The sequence below is a fragment of the Silene latifolia genome, chromosome Y (genome assembly GCF_048544455.1).
Source record: "Silene latifolia isolate original U9 population chromosome Y, ASM4854445v1, whole genome shotgun sequence".
NCBI lineage: Eukaryota > Viridiplantae > Streptophyta > Magnoliopsida > Caryophyllales > Caryophyllaceae > Silene > Silene latifolia.
Window position 1 is genome coordinate 68,950,741 of NC_133538.1, and position 6,761 is coordinate 68,957,501.

The 6,761-nt window shown below is 30.6% G+C and overlaps 1 long non-coding RNA gene across 1 annotated transcript; it reads right to left on the reverse strand.

The window, feature by feature from the left end:
* Window positions 1-1,422: 1,422 nt before the first annotated feature.
* Window positions 1,423-4,455, reverse strand: LOC141627414 (uncharacterized). The gene is made up of 5 exons (XR_012536986.1): window positions 4,388-4,455; window positions 3,938-4,028; window positions 3,372-3,400; window positions 2,296-2,480; window positions 1,423-1,447 (listed from the first exon to the last, which is right to left on the reverse strand). It is a non-coding gene; the product is annotated as an uncharacterized LOC141627414 (long non-coding RNA).
* Between the last annotated feature and the right edge of the window lie 2,306 nt (window positions 4,456-6,761).

Here is a 6,761-nt window from a genome sequence, read left to right on the forward strand (position 1 = left end):
ATTGTTGTTTGTATGATGTGATACTGAATGTGAATATTCGTGGTACTCTATTTTCATACATTTTGGCAGGTTGACTACTACATAATTAAGTTGTAAAATGTCATCAAGGCACTAAAATGCTATAGTATGGTGTTTTTTTTTGTAAAATGTCACCGTTTGGTTTGCGGTAAAATAATGTAAAATGTTCTTTGTAAATTTGTAATATGGTGTGTTTTTTATATTTGTTGTATTTTCTTTTGTCTGAAAGATGATGTTTTGTACATTTTTTTTCCTTTTTTTTTTTTGCAGATTTCTTCGCTTTTGGAGGTTACTTAAGAGTATGTGTGCATGTTGGCGAAGTCTATAGTGCATGATTAACTAAACAAGTCATGTTTTTTTATTCATTTCTCTTATAAAGACAAATTCTGTATTCTTAGATATTGTTTCAAGCGATTATAAATTTGTATTTATTTATTTTTTTTTTTTTTTGCATTTTGGAGTTGGAATGTAAAGTAATGGTAACAATATTATAGTTGTATCAGAATTTGCCTATTTTTTTATGTTATTAAATAGAGAATATATGGTTCTTAAAGTATTTCATTTTTTTGGTAAACAATATCACACGTTTGTTTTAACAATATCACAAGTTTTAGTAAACAATATCACATTTAATTATAAAAAATATCACCTTTCATGACACAATATCAAATGACTTTGAGAATAATAGCACACTATTAGTTTAACAATATCATAAGATGTGGTAAACAATATCACACTATTGGCTTAACAATATCACAAGATGTGGTAAAGAATATCATAAAACAATATCACCATTATTGTGTGGTAAACAATATCACACTATTGGCTTTCTCGACGCTTTTTTAGGCTATTCTCGACGGTTAAAAGTGTCGCCATTTTATTTCTCAACGCTTTTAAAAGCGTGGTTTTTTGGGGCGTCAGGATTTTTTGACGCTTTTTAGCGTCAACCTTGTTGACGCTTTTTTGTGTCACGAGCAGCGACGCTTTTTAGCGTCAGAGGTTCTCTGCACTTATTTGCGTCAGAAAGTGGAATTTCTCGACGCTTTTTTCGTCTCTAAAAAAATTCACTATGACTATTATTTTCGTCACTATGATTGAATTAAATCATATAGATTACTAGATGACATCATAAAGAGTGTATAGAATACAATAATTGAGACGGAACTCTGATATGTCGGTGCAAGTAATGGAGTAATTTCATATAAATATCCAATATACAACTATAAAGTAACGTACAATGTTTGTTGAAAAAAAACTCCATAAAAAGGAACTCATCCAGAGTTGAAATATTTTCTATCACACTAAAATCAAATATACATCCATCTACAACAAAAATACATTTTGTTGAACAATCTGGAAAATATGTCCATCTACTCTTCAATTCTAATCCAACCCTCCCACAGCCATGACTGCATCCATCTCATCCTTCCTGCCAAATCATCAATACTTCCATTATTAGTAACCATTCCTTATTCACTCTACATTTCATACATAATCACAACTTATGTTCCACTTGATCGTAAACAAAGAGGAAAATAGATAGAGAAGGAAAGGATGAGATATGATGTATATCATATCTCAGGGGACCAAATACAATAAACTTGGAGAATAAATGTAACAATCTCAATATGAGTATTCATACTCATATGCAGCATATTAGCAACTCCATTTCAGGTTTCAAACATCCAAGCAAATGACACCAAAAAACAGTTGTTTCAAAAGGTATAAGGTAAATTAAAATGACGGCAAAACAACCAAGCAAAATCATCTAGTAATTAACTTAGGAACATATAATGCAGTACATGAAGGAAGTAAACAGCCTCAAATTCTCCCCACGTTTAATTTTGTAAAAAAAAATTTAAAGTAAAGAAAAGCTAGATACGAGAAACGCAGAGAAGAAATAAAGAGGAACATAAAGATGACACTAGGCCTCAATTTAAGTATGCTCAATTCTCCACACGCTAAAACCCCTTTATTATCACATAATAAGAAAAATTAGCAATTACACAGTTCAATAATACGAAACTAAGAAACCAAAATCAGATATCAACATTTACATAATAACAATCTCCAACAAAGTTCCATGAATATCTGAGCAAGTCAAAGTTAAACGACACCGTAATAATGTCAGTTCATCAAATGTTCATTAAATGATCAAAATATTCGTCAAAATTTTTATCATCCAACAAATTCATGTAAGAAATAACTTTGTTTACTCATTTTGATCAATATGTTCCAAGTAACAAAATAAACACCCAAGACAATGAGTGAACTCACCGAAGAAATCAGGATTAGGCTAAAGAAATCCCAAGTCTTCGGTCATTGAACTAATTCAAAAACTGCGGTTGTACCAGCGATTTGTAGTAGTAGTGGTGGTGGTGGTTGTTATATCATCAATAGTCCTCGGAAGTCGGAACGGTAACATTCCGTACCAATTGTACATAGCATACCAATATTCATTCCTACATTCCAGTTGAGAAGCACGAAAAAAAGGCAAAATGTTAGAGAAGTATTTATATTCCAATTAATCTACCAACATTAACCTTACATGGGAATGTATATGATATTGAACATGAGTTTAGGGGGCATATGCTTAATATTTATGTAACCTGGCATCTATTCCTTGCTCCCATGTACAAAAGTACAAAACCACCAATGTCAATTCATTTTAACGAATGTCACGTATACGTATAGCATTAAGGGCATCGGGTAACATTAGTATACGTCTACTAACCTCTAGAATTTATACTCATTGAACAGCCAACTAAGTGCTTGTAACAAGAGTTAAGATTCAAGCACATATTCACCAGCTTGGTGAAAATTGTAACAGAATAACTGATGACGCGTTCATATTTTTTTTTTGGAAGAATGAACAATATTATTATAAAATTAAGCACCATTGTACATAGAGAGTCATCATAACTTCATTTACAGTATATCCTATTTGAGTAAAGTTCAATTATAAGACTAACTTGCTCCTCACCTATTTGTACCTAAAAGCATACGCTATCTTAGCCCATAAGGAAAGGAGAAATATTTTGTAGGCAGTAAGTTCAATGCCTAAAGTAAAACTATATAGATGATATGGACATGCGAGAAAACAACACTTATTAAGCTAAGATATGTATTCGTTGATTTTCGGCAAAGCAACACTATAGCTTAACCATTTCAATAGGAACATAATCATCGTCATCTTTGAAAACACTTTTCGAAATAAACAAAAATAGCGTAAGTGAAACGACCAGATAGAGGAGAAGCCAACTAGCTAACCAGTGCAGATACAAGCACATATTCAATGTAAATACAAACACAAATATTAGTTAAGGAAACGCTAAATAGATCAAACCACGTACTTTTAAAGCAGTGTGAGCCCTCCATTAATCTGTTTAGGTGCATAGTAAAGATTAAAATTAGTAATTTATACTGATTGGATGAGTATACGTTATAAATTTAAAAGAGACCCATTAAGAAATATCTAACTCATCAAATCTTAAACAATCATATAGGAGATGACAACTAATCAATTTATATCCAGCCGCATGCATATGTCAACATTTGCAAGGCTCCAATTGCATAAAAAACAAAAACTAATGTCATCAACATGATAACTATAATAAAATCCAAATCAATGATATACAACACATGGAACAAAGAGATTAAGTTTATTTTTTTCCATACATCTTACCATTTTGTACTCTACCTAAACGATTAGGAGGTAATCGGTGCGTAAAAACTAAAGCATAGTTTCATATAAATGATCAACCTTGACCAACCATGCTATCGACACAGCCAGCAACAAAATGAACCAAGTTTCTTTCAAATTTTCACATATTTGAACCAAGCTAACACCCCCAATACTGTAACGAAACAACTTTATATCAGAGAAGAGTTTCAGGTGAAAGGAACAAAATAAACTAACCATGAGTAACTGATGCAAATGACCACAATCAGGAGGTAAACCTTTAGCATTGAAGTTGTATTCTTTCAGCTCTAAAGTCTTCCAGTCACCCCTAGAAAACAACCAAAAAAAAATAAAAGACCAAATACATTAACGATGTAGCACGCAAAAACAATTAAGCAATTTGTCTAAGTTGATGCCAGGAATTCTTATTCATAAATAGGAAATCAATTGATATCGTTGACAATTGAAAACAACACTATATGTAATACCAATTCATCATTCTGGCAAATGTCTACTTCAATATAACTCATATGCAAAAGTGGGATTCATGATGCTAGGCCAAAACCGAAGAAAAAGCAACTATTTACGCAACTCATAAATTAATTTCAAACGCACAGCTAACAGCCAATAACGTTGAATTCATCCAACAAACAAAAAAGAAACGTTAGTAGAAAGAAATGCAAATACCGAAACAACGGAGGGCAAAGAATTGAAGCAACGAAACTCAGAAGATACAATCTCCGGCCTAATTCCGCACTGCGATCGAACAACCCGAATTAGGGTTTGCATTTGTAATCAATTTTGAAATTTTCTAAGACGATTTATTCAACTAAAGCAATAATTGAACTCTAAATCAGAAATTAAGTAGAAATTACATACACGTGAAGATTTGCAATCGAGAGAGATGAGCAATATGACGATTGAATAGCAATTAAAAGCGTTGAATCAGTCGCAAGTGAAATGATTTTTAAATTAGGACTTAGAGGGGCACAAAATGAATTAGGTCAGCAAGTGAGAAGATCAACGTGAGGCAGTTTGATTTTTTTGGGGGAATTGAAGAGCGCGAGAAATGAAATTTTTGTAGAGGGGGGTGGTTTTTAATTAAAAATGAATATTATATTAATAAAATGGATATGGGTTGAAAAAATGGGTCGACGCCTATAAAAGCGTCGACCACAAAGCGTCGGGAAAGTAAGGGAATTGTAGTAGTGATATATATATATATATATATATATATATATATATATATATATATATATATATATATATATATATATATATAGTCGGGATCCGGTGAGAACTCCTAAATATTTGAGGATTGAGTAACGAATAAAGTATCACACCATATACAAAACAATATCGCGAGGAAAATTGACAAACAAAACCACCTAAAACTCAAAAAATCAATCGTCATTTCTCTCTCTAAAAATTTTACCAAAATCAATCAAACATCTCAAACGAAAACTATCACAAAATCCTCTCTAAAATCTCGCCGAAAATCCGCAAAAACTTAAAATTCAAAGACGATTTCAAATTCATTTCAACATTATAGATGTATTCGTTCACTAGATTGAGTAATCTCACCATAATTCTCTCCAAAATCGTTGAGGTACATTTGTTTCCCATCTTTATCCATTTCTGCGATTTTTTTCAACTTTTGTAGCAATAAATTGATTATAAATTTTGATTTTGTTCGAAATCATTATATGTATGTTGAATTAGATGAATATAATAGGATTAAATCAACAAAATCGAACTAATTATCGAGTTATTTAGGGTTCTTTCGTGTTCTTGCTGTAAATTTCTAAATATCTTACTTATAAATGATTTTAAACGTTTTTCGTTCATAATATCGACACATTAAATCAATTACTATCATCAATTGAAGTTTTAGTTGTTTATAAGATGTCTTTTTTGTTTTAATCGCTAAAATTAGGGTTTAATATTGATCGATTGTGAAAATTAGGGTTCAACTTTGTTTAATTGTGAAAATTAGGGTTTCATATTGTTTTAATCGCGAAAGTTAGGGTTTAACATTGTTTAATTGTGCAAAATTACACTTTCATATGATAGAATTGAAGTAATCGTTTGTGTTCAGTAAAATGAGTAATATCGAATTACATGTTGGCTATGATAACGGAAAACGTGTGATATTGTTGTTTGTATGATGTGATACTGAATGTGAATATTCGTGGTACTCTATTTTCATACATTTTGGCAGGTTGACTACTACATAATTAAGTTGTAAAATGTCATCAAGGCACTAAAATGCTATAGTATGGTGTTTTTTTTGTAAAATGTCCTTTGGTTTGCGGTAAAATAATGTAAAATGTTGCTGTAAATGCTGTAATATGGTGTGTTTTTTATATTTGTTGTATTTTCTTTTGTCTGAAAGATGATGTTTTGTACATTTTTTTTCCTTTTTTTTTTTTTGCAGATTTCTTCGCTTTTGGAGGTTACTTAAGAGTATGTGTGCATGTTGGCGAAGTCTATAGTGCATGATTAACTAAACAAGTCATGTTTTTTTATTCATTTCTCTTATAAAGACAAATTCTGTATTCTTAGATATTGTTTCAAGCGATTATAAATTTGTATTTTTTTTTTTTTTTTTTTTTTGCATTTTGGAGTTGGAATGTAAAGTAATGGTAACAATATTATAGTTGTATCAGAATTTGCCTATTTTTTTATGTTATTAAATAGAGAATATATGGTTCTTAAAGTATTTCATTTTTTTGGTAAACAATATCACACGTTTGTTTTAACAATATCACAAGTTTTAGTAAACAATATCACATTTAATTATAAAAAATATCACCTTTCATGACACAATATCAAATGACTTTGAGAATAATAGCACACTATTAGTTTAACAATATCATAAGATGTGGTAAACAATATCACACTATTGGCTTAACAATATCACAAGATGTGGTAAAGAATATCATAAAACAATATCACCATTATTGTGTTAATAATATCAAATAATTTAGTTCTTTCAAAAAAAATATCAAATGATATGGTAAACAATATCAAGTTATTGTGCTAATAATATCACACTATG